Raw genomic sequence first — 14,494 nt, 5'->3', positions numbered from 1 at the left:
ATTTATTCGTAGTCAAAATCAAAGATAATTCTACCATAGCTCAACTACAGTTCTTTCCTAGCGTTTTCTCACAGCACAGGAGACTCCACAATTTTGAGCAAAGGATTAAATTTTATTCTGCAGAGCTCATGAGTGCTTTACTTCTATCTGTCTGAAGAGTTCAGGCAGGTCCCCATTTTTCTGGCCTTCCAAAAAAAAAAGTTGAAGACCTAACTTTGCCAATTGGCATGTGGGTCGAAGAAGATTAGACAATCTTGGGGTTGGTTGGTGTCGTGAGAGTATTCTCTCCACCTTTTGAACTGCTATTGCTGCAAGCCTAACTTTCAATTCTGTTTTTTACTTGGTTCTTATTTATGCTTTTATATTTTGTGACATGTTTTTATTGTGACCCACTCAGAGTCACTTAGATGAGGCAGGTGGTATGGAAACATGATTCAATCAGAATAGAGCTGGAAAGGACTTTGGAGGTCTTCTAGTCCAACCCCCTCTCAAGCAGGAGACCCTATACCCGTGATGGCAAACCTATGGCACGTGTGTGGCACGCGGAGCCATATCGGTGGGCACGCGAGCTCAGCTCCGGCGTGCATGCGCGTGCCGGCCAGCTGATTTTCGGGCCTTTTGGGCCCACGGGAAGTCAGGAAAAAGACTGTTTCCGGCCTCCGGAGGGCCTCCGGGGGAGTGGGGAAAGCCATTTTCACCCTCCCCAGGCTCCTAGAAAGGCTCTGGAGCCTGGGGAGAGCGAAAAATGGGCCTACCTTGCCATCGCATGCCAAAAGTGGGGGGGAGTGCGGGGGGGGTGTCGCACATGCATGCGTTGGGGGTGTGGCACATAGAATTATGAGTGTGGGCACACACGCGAGTGACCCCTCCCCACTCCGCCCACTTTTGGCATGCGATGGCAAAAGGTTAGCCATCACTGCCCTATACCATTTCAGGTAAGTGATTGTTCAGTTGTTTCTTAAAAACCTCCAGCGATGAAGCACTCACAACTTCTGAAAGCAAGCTGTTCCACTGGTTAATTGTTTTCACTGTTAGGAAGCTAATTCCAAATTGCTTCTCTCCTTGATTAGTTTCCATTCATTGTTTCTTGTCTTGCCTTCCGGTACTTTTGAAGATAAGCTGATCCTCTCTTCTTTGTGGCTGCCCCTCAAATACTGGAATACTGCTATCATGTCACTCTTAGTCCTTCTTTTCTCTAGACTGGCCATATCCAATTCCTGCAGCCATTTTTCATATGTTTTTTTGTCTCCAGGCCCTTAATCATCTTAGTTGCTCTTCTTTGCACTTTTTCCAAAGTCTCGACATCTTTTGTTGTAATGTGGTGATCAAAACTGGATGCAGTATTCCAGGTGTAAGGATTTATAAAGTGGCACTAATACTTCATGTGATTTTGATTCTATGCCTCTGTTTATATAGCCAAGAATTGTATTAGCTTTTTTGGCTGCCGCCACACACTGTTGGCTCATGTTTAAGTGATGAGTGACTGACTGAATGAATGGATGATGCCTACACTAATTTCACCAGTTATCCAACATCTAATCAGGTTTTGTAGCAATGCTATGGACCAGGGGTGGGTTCTAAATTTTTTTACTACCAGTTCTGTGGGCGTGGCTTATTTTGTGGGTGTGGCTTGGAGGTCATGTGACTAGTTGGGCGTGGCTAGCTGGTCAAAGTCATTTCTGGAAGGTCCTCGCACTTACGACCCAACTCATTTGTTTGCTTTTAACACTGATCAGCTGTAGGACAGCCCTTTGAAGCCCTGCAGCAAGAGTTTAAACAGTTTTTTTCCCTCTAGTCATCAGCTGGGACTCAGGAGGCAGCAATAGATTGGGGGTGGAACCAAATAAAAGGTAAGAATAACATGGGTGGGTGGGGGGTGGGAGGGCGGGGGGGGAGAACCGGTTCGGTGATATCATATTGTCACCGCTACCGGCTCGGCCGAACCAGACCGAACCGGGAGGAACCCACCACTGCTATGGACTAACAAAATGCTGACTCTGACATATTAACATTGACCACAAACTTGCTAATATCCACAAAAATGTAACCTGGCAATATATGTGCTTCGACTTCTACTGCTCGGCCTTGAGTTAAGAAATCCTTAAATATAGGAAACAAAGTATAATGGGAATTTACCAAGGTTTCAAAGAGGCATTAATCATAAGAGAGGAGCTGCCAGAAAAATGAATCTCTAGATTAGCATATGAGCTTTCTATCTTAATTAACTGAGAGACATCTATGCCATTCTTTCCTATTCTTTATTAATGTGCTGCCATTCCAATGAAGGCATAGAAGAAAATAAATAACCAGAAGATAGATATAAGCCTGCAAAAACTATGGCCCTAAAACTTAATACAATCCAAAAGTCTGAAATGACTGATACAAAATCAAATTAAGAGGCATGTTTTGAGATTTTATTTTTTTTTTTACTTAAAAACTAGAGAGTACGTATTGTAACTCAGAGGGTGATGTGCAGGGTAGAAAGAATGCCCTCGATGCAGTGGTGGGTTGCTACCGGTTCGCCCTGGATTGGGCGAATCAGTAGTGGTGGTGGCGGGAGGCTCTGCCTACCCGCCTGGATGCCTCTGTGCATGCACAGAAGTGTCACATGCACATGTGAGCATGCGCGAGCATGCACACACACATGAGCAAACCAGTAGCAAACTAAATTGAAACCCACTACTGCCTTGATGGAATGGAGGAAGAGCTATTGCCAAGGCAACAGTCAGATAAAAGAGGACTGGACCCAGGTTAGAAATGTAATGTAAGTAAATGTCTCAGGAAAAACTAAAAGGAGGAGGAGAATATTCCAGTCTTGCAAGATTTAGGAGATAGTCTTATTTAGAGAGAGTAGGAGAGGCTCTTATATAAGCTCAAAGCCATTTGGGAGATGTGAGAATATGTGGCGTGGCTCTGAAGGAAGTGATGCATTTTCACAATGCTGAAGAGTCTTCTTTGCTTACATTGGTCATTGGGAAATTGGAGACTATAATAAAATAGTAGAAGAATTTAGGATGGACATCTTTAGATGTCACGGGAAGTGTATGGGAGAACTGAAGCAATGGGTCCATGGTAGTACTTCTTGTGATTTTTCTCATTTTCATTTCAATATTTTTCCCCAAGTATTTTTGAGGGGCTGTCACAGAGAAGGAGTCAACGTATTCTCCAAAGCACCTGAGGGCAGGACAAGAAGTAATGGTTGGAAATTTATCAAGAAGAGAACCTACCTAGAACTAAGGAGAAATTTCTTGACAGTGACAACAGTCGATCAGTGGAACGGCTTGCTTCCAAGGTGCTCCATCATGGGAGATTTTTAAGAAGAACTGGACAGCCATTAACTAGAATGGTACAGGATCTCCTGTTTGAGCATGGGGTTTGGGCAAGAAGATCTCCAAGGTCTCTTCCAATTCTGTTATTCCAATTTTGTTGCTAAAGATTTCTAATAAAAGTAGCACTGTCATGGATCCAGCCCTGGACTCCACTCCAGATGCAAGTTCAGATGAGGAAGAGGAATTTGTGTCTGCAGAGGAAAGCATGGAGCTGAGTATTGGTCAACATCGGGATTCAGAGAGTGCTAGCCTAATGGAGCACCCCAGGGGTGGTATTCACTTACCTTCGCTACCGGTTCGCAAATGTGAGCGCACGCGCCACCTCCATGCATGCACTGAGCCTTCCACACATGCTCAGAGCATCAAAAATGGGACATGATGACGTCCGAGCGGGTGGGCGGAGCCTCCCGCAGCCGCTGCTACCGGTTCTCCCAAACCGGATAGAACCGGCTGAATACCACCACTGGAGCAGTCTCAGCTGGATTGATCGGATGAGGCTGAGGATGAGGGAAGTGAGCCACAGCTGCAGCAAGTTGGCCAGGAGGCTCCAGGCAAGGACTGAGAGCAGCTGCCACCTATTACCAATGAGGAGGCGGTGGAGTCCACACCTGATCCAAGGACACTTAGAGCAGAGAAGAGATCGGCACAATGCCAGTCAGCTAGACTACTCATGAGGAGGCAACCTCACATCTTATGAAGGGCAGCACCAACGTTGCCTACTTAATCCCGCCCTGATGACTTGAGTGTTGCTGGAGCAACGTGTCCAGTTCTGTGCCTTGTGTGCTTGCGCTGAGTATCCTGACCCGTTTGACCTGTCTATCTCCATCCATCCATCCATCCATCCATCCATCCATCCTTATCTTTCATCTTTCATCTATCTATCTATCTACCTACCTACCTACCTACCTACCTACCTACCTACCTATCTATCTATCTACCTACCTACCTACCTACTTATCTATCTATCTATCATCTATCTACCTATCTATCTATCTATCTATCTATCTATCTATCTACTGTATCTAATCTCTATCATTTATCTTTATCTATCTATCTATTTCTATCATCTTTCTATCTCTCTTTCTGTCATCTATCTATCTATCTATCTAACTATCTATCTATCTATCTATCTATCTATCTACCTACCTACCTACCTACCTACCTACCTACTTATCTATCTATCTATCATCTATCTATCTATCTATCTATCTATCTATCTATCTATCTATCTATCTATCTATCTACTGTATCTAATCTCTATCATTTATCTTTATCTATCTATCTATTTCTATCATCTTTCTATCTCTCTTTCTGTCTATTTATCCCTATCATCTACCTTTATCTATCTATCTCTATCATCTTTTTATCTCTCTTTCTATCATGTCTGTCTGTCTGTCTGTCTGTCTGTCTGTCTATCTATCTATCTATCTATCTATCTACCTACCTACCTACCTACCTACCTACCTACCCACACACACACACACACACACATACATATACAAATATATATGGACAGACATACACAGACAGACTGACACTTTTCTGTGCAAATCAAATGGGTCACAGAGTCACATAGGTAGTAGTATTGATAATTTCTATGCAGGTTAATTTGTTGGGTAGACAACATCCAATTGACACTCCTGGTCTTCTTTTGTTATTCTGTTTTTGGAATAAGACTAGAAACTGCAGAAATTAACTGTTGCTTCCTCATCTATTATTCCATAAATCTTCATTTTCTCTTGACCTTCCTTCGAGTTATGTTAATCTCTGACCTTTTCCCCATCGTATGTTTAAGAGCGCAGCAGATTGACTTAATCTGAACGCCTCTCCACAGTGCAACTGAATTGAATTTTCTGAAAATACTGGCAGTAATAAGCATAACCAATTGGATTTGGCTAATGCTTTTGGGGTTTGAAGGGCATTCATTTCAAATACATGGCAGGCTGGGGAAATTCTCTTTTCTTCCCATCTCCTTCCATCTTTCCACTCTCAGGCAACTATAAAGTATCATTTAGCTAAAACTCATAGAAACAATAAGCGCAGAACAATCCTTAGACTTGTCTTTGCGAAAGAAAGAAAATCCCCAAGATGGATGTGTTTTTTATACTTGGTGCTTATAATTTAAGATTTCTATATGCAGCCGCGCGGGTTGTTACGGGAGCCTCCCGTTACTCCCGTGCAACACCTCTCCTGCGCGAGCTGCACTGGTTACCAGTGGCCCTTCGGATCCACTTCAAGGTGCTGGTCTTGACCTATAAAGCCCTACATGGCATGGGCCTGGGGTACTTGCAGGACCCCCTCCTACTGACCTCCCACCGCCCAGTGCGGTCACATAGGACTGCCCTCCTCCGGGTGCCATCGGCCAGACAATGTCGGCTGGTGGCCCCCAGGATGAGAGTGTTCTCGGTGGCCTCACCAATCCTCTGGAATGAATTACCCACTGGGCTTCGGACGGCCCCCGACCTCCGCGCTTTCCGCGCTGAACTGAAGACATGGCTTTTTCAGCAAATTCCCTGATCTGTTATGAGATTTTAGTTGTTGGGCTTTTTACATTTGGATGGTTTTAGTTCTATTTATTGTTATATGTTTTTTATTCTGTGAGCTGCCCCGAGTCCTATAGGAGAAGGGTGGCATAGAAATCTAAGAAAATAAATAAATAAATATAGCTGGAAATAACATTCTAATCTGGCTGCAAACACGTTTTCAAAAGTAAGATCAAAAGGGAAAATGTTTCTTTGGTCCATGGATGCCCTCTGAAGCGTGGTCCAGTGGGGTTAGCCATCGAACTGGATTGGAGTGATAAGAGATGGATGGTTCCTTACCTATAGTAAGACAAGAGGTGATAGATACAGCACTGAGGATCTACAATTCTTAGTGTCTTGTTCTACCATCTCCTGTATTTTATGTTGTTGGTGATAAGAAATTTGAAGAAGAGGATGGGATGATATGATAAATCAATCAATCAATCAATCAATCAATCAATCAATCAATAAATTTCTATACCGCCCTTCTCCCGAAGGGCTCAGGGCGGTGTACAGCCTATTAAAAAACACAAAGACAAACATCAGTTAAAAATAATTAAAATTATTACATAATTCGGCTGAAATTTAAAACCCCAAAAATTTAAAACCCAATTTAAAAAATCATTAAATTGATAGCCCGGCTTGGCAGAACAGCAGGGTCTTGAGGGCACAGCGAAATACACGGAGGTCGGAGATCTTGCGCATTTCCGGGGGCAGTTCATTCCATAGGGCTGGGGTTCTCACAGAGAAGGCCCTCCCCCTGGGTGTCGCCAGCCGACATAACTTGGCAGATGGCACCCTGAGGAGACCCTCTCTGTGGGAGCGAACTAGCCGGTGGGAGGCTGTTTGTGGCAGAAGTCGGTCTCAAAGGTACCCGGGTCCTATGCCATGGAGCGCTTTAAAGGTGGTGACCAACACCTTGAATCGCACCCGGCAGACCACTGGGAGCCAGTGCAGCTTGCGCAGGAGGGGTGTCATGTGGGCACAACGGGTTGCGCCCATTCTGGACCAGCGGGAGCCTCCAAGTGCTCTTCAAGGGGAGCCCCATGTAGAGAGCATTACAATAGTCCAGCCGGGAGATGACAAGGGAGTGAGTGACCGTGCGCAAGGCATCCCAGTCCAGAAAGGGCTGCAACTGGCAAATCGGGCAAACCTGATAAAAAGCCCCCCTGGCCACGGCCGTCATATGCTCTTCTAAAGACAACCGTGCGTCCAGGAGGACGCCCAGATTGCGAGCCCTCTCTGTGGGGGGCATAGGTTGAATGGTTATGGGAACTGGGTATGTATAGTCTAAGAGAAAGACTAGGGGTGACATGATAGCAGTCTTCCAATCTTTGAAGGGCTGTCACAAAGAAGAAAAACTCCAAAACACGTGAAGGCAGGACTGTCAGGGTTCCAAGTAACAGCCCAGATGAAATCAAAACTCCAAGGCTACAAGGTTCCTTAAAGTATAGATTTATTAGGCATGTCATATTGGCATAGCAGGTGAAAACCCGACTCTGAAGCGTCCCAGGTCTTCCCCACCCAATTCCAAATCCAAAGTTCTTCCCCCCACTACACACAACCATCGCATGTGCCAATCAGCATAATCAGCAAATAAAAACTATACCAGCCCCAATTGAGACTTTTCATATTTTATTATTAATTTATTTTTATTATTTATATTTTATTTACAATCTTATTTTACATTTTATTTTATTATTTCATTTTCTTTATTTATACTTTAATTTAATTATTTTATTTATATTTTATTTGCAATCTTATTTAACATTTTAATTTATTATTTAATTTATATTTTAATTTAATTGTTTGTTTTATTGTTTTATTTTATTTCATTTATTTTTATTTATTGTATTTTGTTTTATTTCACCTTGTTGAATACATCATCCCCCCCACCCTCTAAACCAGGGGTCTGTAACCTTAAACACTCAAAGAGCCATTTGGACCAGTTTCCCACAGAAAAGAAAACACCGGGAACAACAAAACCTTTCTTGTGCCTGGCTATTTTATGAGTGGCCACAAAACTAGAATATGTAATTGATTTAAACATTCTGTTTTCTTTTGAAACTTTTCTTTTCTTGGATTTATCCATGGTTGGCTTACCGGGGGTTGAAAAGCTCAATAAATCGCATGCTGGTGGGTGTTGCACATTGGTGGTTGTGACGCATATTTTGAGTGACAGGGAGCCGCAGCAGAGGGGTGAAAGAGCCACATGCGGCTCCAGAGCCACAGGTTGCTGACCCCTGCTCTAAACTCTGCAGAATAAAGAACGAATCATCTGATATCCTGCTTCCCGCCACTGTTCTGTTGCTGGTATGTACACAAAACGATCAAAGCTAAAATAGTCAAAGGCCACTCTCTTTGGGACTGGCCGTGCTAGCTACCCACAATGTCCTTTCCAGTGATTCTGGAAAGTTTAATGCCTTTTGATCTAGAACTCTCAAGAGATATAAATAATGTAAATTCTTGCCTGATGTTGATATCAGTCTCTCCTTGCTTTTGCCTTTGTTCCATTTTGCTAGTGAACTGTCTTTGATGTTTGTTGATGTTAAATAAACACCAAACTATTTCTTTATTTTTGGGTGGCTGAACTGAGTGACATATAGCTTACTCTGAACTGGATAGCTGGTGGGTGCAAATTAAATTGGGCATGATTCATGGTGATTTTGCAATCTTCCTCTTGCTAAGGCAAGAAAAACAAAATGCACAGATACAGTATATGTGGTACCTTGCTCAATAGTAGTGAGAGGGATCTTGGAGTCCTAGTGGACAGCCATTTAAATATGAGCCAGCAGCTGCCAAAAAAGCCAACACAGTTCTAGGCTGCATAAACAGAGGGATAGAATCAAGATCACGTGAAGTGTTAATACCACTTTATAATGCCTTGGTAAGGCCACACTTGGAATACTACATCCAGTTTTGGTCGTCATGATGTAAAAAAGATGTTGAGACTCCAGGAAGAGTGCAGAGAAGAGCAGCAAAGATGATTAGGGAACTGGAGGCTAAAACATACAAAGAACGGTTGCAGGAACTGGGTATGTCTAGTTTAATGAAAAGACGGACTAGGGGAGACATGATAGCAGCGTTCCAATATCTCAGGGGCTGCCACAAAGAAGAGGGAGTCAAGCTATTCTCCAAAGCACCTGAGGGCATGACAAGAAGCAATGGGTGGAAATTAATCAAGGAGAGAAGCAACCTAGAACTAAGGAGAAATATCCTGACAGTTAGAATAATTAATCAGTGGCAAATAACTTGCCTCCAGAAGTTGTGAATGCTCCAACACTGGAAGTTTTAAAGAAGAAATTGGATAACCATTTGTCTGAAGTGGTGTAGGGTTTCCTGCCTAAGCAGGGGGTTGGACTAGAAGACCTCCAAGGTCCCTTCCAACTCTGTTATTTTATTCTATTCTAGATCAAATAAATCAAGACCGGATATTTTATTGTCTGCTTCCTTTTCTCTAGTTGAGCGAGAGGGACAGGTACACTGAGATCCGCTTGACCTTTCTGGGAGAGTTTAGGTGTCTGTCAAAGTCTTGCATATGTTGACTGATTCAGAAGATTATACTCAGGCAGAAGGTGAGGGATGTGTGTGTAGAGTTTAGAGCAAGCCAGGTGGGTTGCTGAGGACCGAGGAAACATTTTGACAGAGCTGCTTACTGAGAAGCCTGAAAGGAAGAGAGCCGGAAAATGAGTGCATCCCCACTGCTCTGCAAACAAATAAAAGGAAAAATATAATAAGGTGATAGACGTGCACTGTGAGATAAACCGTGTCCTGGAGATGTTTATTCTTGAGGTTTCTGCTCTCCCTCGTAGGCTTTCCAAATAGATGGCCTTAAAAAGGTTTTATCAGCTTGCCGTTCCAGGAATTATGTGGGAAATAGGATTTTTCACTTTGGGGTCTGTAGGATCAGCAGGGAGGGAAGAAATGATAAAGAGCTTTGAAGGAGCTGGATGCAAAGCAGTCTTACTCTGAAACAAAGTCTGTGAACTTTGAAGAATCCCAAAGGTGCTTGTTTTCAAGAAGCCACTGGACTTTCTGTTTTTCTCTTGGAAGACGTTTTGCTTCTCATCCAAGAAGCTTTTTCTGGATGGTGGGGAATGGAAGGATTTATACTCCTTGCAGCAATGGTGGGATTCAACCAGTGTATAACCGGTTTGCTGAGCGCACGCAGTGCATTTGAAAACAGCTCTAAACTTATCTTCTACTGCAGCCCCAGTGAGTAAAACAGCTGAGGTGCATCAATCCGCTCTGCTGAGCCTATCGGCTGGGCTTCAAACAAAGGAAATATAGGTCGGTATAGTGCAGGGGTGGGCGGGCCTAGTTGACCACCGGAGCTACCGGTTCGCCCAAACTGGTCCGAAGCAGCTGAATCCCACTCCTGCCTTGCAGACAGATGGTCCTTTGCTTTCTTTTAGCGAGTCATTAAAGCCACTTGGAGGTTTATCTGTGTCAAGAGGGTTACCTGAGTAGTGCAAATGGGTATGGTGCCTCCTTGGAACTGTTGAAAGGAGTGGATTGTAGACTGGAAGTTGCAACTTATTTGTCTTCAATGAGACTGACTCCACAGATATTAGTTGCTCATCTACATCAGGAAGAGTGGCATTTAGTTGTAACCACATACATTTCTCCAACACTTTTTTGTGGACACCCCCCCCCAAGTACTCCATGATCCATAGCTAAAATTTGGAAGCAGAATGGATGAGCTTCAGGAACACATTTTCCCCCAAAATTTCAACAATGCATCTCTCTATTTTACCACGTAAAATATACACCACATGTATATCTTCCAGAGATTAAAAAACAAAACAAAAAAAAAACATAACCTTGTCTTAAGTTACAAAGTGTTCAAGCTTCATACATCTGCCAATATAGAGTTATTTATTTATTTATTTATTGGGTCCCACTCAGAAGGTTGAAAGTTCAATCCTAGGTAGCGACAGATGTTATTTTCCTAGGGTGCAAAGAAAACATATCTGCTGTGATCTTTGTGTAGGCGTCAGAAAGGGCAGCCAGCCAGTAAACGCTCAGCTCCATTCAGTTGCCCCTACTCTGCCCCAAATTAAGGAATCACGGGGACATAAAAAAGGAGCTTTTATTTGTTTTGAAAAGGTGCAAGAATTTTGAGGTTTAATTTAAGAAATAAACAAGCTCTCTATGTCTGGATCTCCATTCTCACTCCAGACCTGTACTATAACTGAGGCCGAAGAAGTATTGTGAAGTTGTCCCAATCTGGCACATAGACATTTCCAGGCCCGAAAGTCATTTTTAATTCATTACTTATTTACTGAATATGCTTCCTAGCAGCTTCTCAAGCCTATGCTGTTCTCATTACAAACAGGAACGAAGTTCTGATCCATTATTATAGAAGTGATTTTTCTTTTTACGAAACTGACATTTCCATTTGTTTAAATCATGTTCCCGATTTTGCAAAGCCTTCTCAGGTGCGTATTATTTAAGCCTCCACCTCTCCCTGGCACGTAAATAATGGGCTCCACGGGGAGACAGTATTTAAATCTTTGGGGTCCTGTTTTTCCAGATCTAAAATCTTCTATGTATGCAAAAAAAAAAGCATTCACATACTTAAATAAAAAAAATTGGTTATGTCTCAGCAGGATGACTCGTAAGTGGAAGCATTAGGCAATGTAAGGTCCCAAAATGTACTTGAGTCACCAGAATGCCAAAGAGAGAGACTCAAGATGAGGCTTGCAAAAAGAAGCAGATTTTATTTATGGCCAAAAACAAAATACTGGATGGGACTATATCCAGAACATACAGATACTATGCATGTAAGGAAATAGTTACACCTCGGGGAAGGTATGGCATTCTTTTATACCCTCATAGACATCAACTTAGTATCCAATGCTGGCCCCCTGGCCTGTCCCTTCCTTTGGCAGTGCAGCAAGGAAGGGGGGGTGCACAGCAACTCCGCTTCTTGAGATATCCACCAGGCATGGAGCGGTATAGAAAAACAAAATAAAACAGAGGTGAGATCACTGGTAGAAGCAAATGGCAGAGGCAGTTCTAATTCTTAGCAAAGCCATTTTTACAGAAGCAAAACAGCAAGTCAAACCAATTCTACTGACTCTACTATTATGTCCCACTAATTCTACCTATTCTATTATTATTATGTCCCTTCAGCAACTTCTATAATCTCCAAAAATTTGTGGGTGAATAGATGATGGATTTTAATGGCTTTCTTCTATAAGAAAGGGGAATCATTACATCTAGTTCTATGCCAATCACAGAAGAGGATACTGGCAGAAAATTACACTGTCATATAGTCCTACAGCAATATGAACAAATTCTTGGATCTGGAAAAAAAAACCTGTAGGATCTGATTTCTAGTAGGATTTCAAATAAAAAGGACCTCACATATGTCCCTTTTAAATCACTCCTGGAAAGACATCGTTATTCAGTTTAGCTGGATGTTACTGTCAGACCTTCAAGGTAAATCAGATTCATCCATGCTAATAGATGCTAAAGTCATCCATGTTAATACTGTTTTTATCATAAGGTTATGATAAAAGTCATCCATGCTAATACTGTTTTTATCATAAGGTTATACAGAAGCCATGGTGGCGCAGTAGTTAAAAGGTAGAATTGCAGGCTAACTGTCAGCATTCCAGAAAACCCCAACTCCGAGTAAAGATGTGGAAGCAAGCATTTTCCAAAGTTCGCTTTACTAGAATAGGTAAACTGGCACATCTGGGAAAACCCAAATCTGAAGAGCCCGGGTTTACCCTCAGTAAGTCAAACCCCCCCAAACCATCCCCTCACTCCCCAGTCGATCACATGCTCCAATCAATGTCCGTCCCATCTCTACTCAGCCCCCTGACCACTCCTTCTCCAGATGCTGGATCGCCCTGACCCGAATCTCTCTTAAAGCCTAACGGCACCCCGTTAGTCTGGCGTTCAATCCTGTCTGGCTCAAAGTTGAACTCAGCCTTTCATCCTTCCAAGGTTGGTAAAATGAGGACCCAGATTGTTTGGAGGCTATATAGTATACTGACATATGTGAACTGCTCAGGGATTGCTACAAAGCACTAAGTATATAAGTCTAAAGGCTATTGCTATTGCTTGACTGAATCATGCATGTCGGAATGTGTATTTCCTTCTCTGTATATATATTCATGAGAACCAGGGAGGGTTTTGTCTGAGATGCTTTCTCACATTCCATTTCTGATCCCGACTCAGATTGCTTTTATTTCTTATCTTGGTGTTCTTCACTCTGTTCCCAATATTCACATTACATCCATGCAATAGTGAGATATTTTATTTTTCTTTTTTAAAAAGTTTTTTATTTTTTTTAAACAAACAAACAAACAAACAATACATCCTTAATCATTCAGTGTTTCATCTGAGTACATATTACTCCCTCCTCCATCATTTTCCTATTATATTTCTATCATACCTTTATATTTTCATTTAGATTGTTACATCATTCTTCCCAATTTTCTTATATTTATATTAATTCATGAATTATCTATCTATCTATCTATCTATCTATCTATCTATCTATCTATCTATCTATCTATCTATCTTCTCTAACCATTGATATAATTGCCCCCATACTTTAAAATACTCCAATTCTTCCTTTTCTTTAATTACCAATGTTAATATATTCATTTCTGCACATTCCAATATTTTCCTAATTACTTCTCCCTCTAAAGGGATTTTCTCGGCTTTCCAATTTTGTGCAAATACAATTCTCGCTGCAGTTATACTATGTATAATCAAATAAATATTTTCTTTACTATATTTCTCTGGTAAGATACCAATAGGAACAGTTCAGGTTTTAAATCAATACATTGTTGTATCATTTCCTCTAGCCATGTTCGAATTTTAATCCAATAGTTCCTCGCTTCTGGACACGTCCACCACATATGATAATACGATCCTGGTATCTGGTGGCATTTCCAGCATTTAGCTGATTGATCTTTAAACATTTTTGCCAATTTTTCAGGTGCCATCTGCCATCTATAGTACATTTTATATTGATTTCCTTTATATGCTGTGGATATGGTTAATTTATAATTTCTTTCCCATATTTGCTGCCATTTGTCTAACTCAATTGTATATCCAAAATTCTTAGCCCATGCTATCATTGTTTCCTTTACCTGTTCTTCTAGTTTAATACTCAATAAGTAATTATATAGTTTAGTGAGGTATTTTCTTAAATGTCCTGAAAATCTTTCAAGAGAAGTTGGTAGGCTAATTAAATCTTGTTTCCTCTGGCTATGATGGACAAGTCGTGTGCTCTACCCCTCCAAACATCAGTCAATATTTTCTCTGAATATTGCAGAAATATGAAAACCAGAATTCTTCCTGCTGCTTATGTTAACTGGGCCATCTAGGAAATATATCTCAATATCGGAGGATCCAGAGCTTTGAATTACAACACTGTGTGTTTTCATTCATAGCAGTCCCTTATTTTACACCTGTTTATGGAAGGGAATTAATGCATCTTATATATTTATTTATTTCTCACTGGGTGAATAATCCTATCTGGGTTTTTATAGCTAAGATGGAACTAGAATTCACAATCTCCAAGTTTCTAGCATGATGCCTTAACCACTAGACCATACTGGCTCTTATAAATACGTATCATTTGTTTCTTAAAATTGTTTTAATTATAATATGGGA

Source organism: Pantherophis guttatus, chromosome 6, assembly GCF_059756535.1.
Source record: "Pantherophis guttatus breed Tessera chromosome 6, ASM5975653v1, whole genome shotgun sequence".
NCBI lineage: Eukaryota > Metazoa > Chordata > Lepidosauria > Squamata > Colubridae > Pantherophis > Pantherophis guttatus.
The sequence above is the reverse complement of the archived record's forward strand: the minus strand, read 5'-3'. Positions refer to the sequence as shown.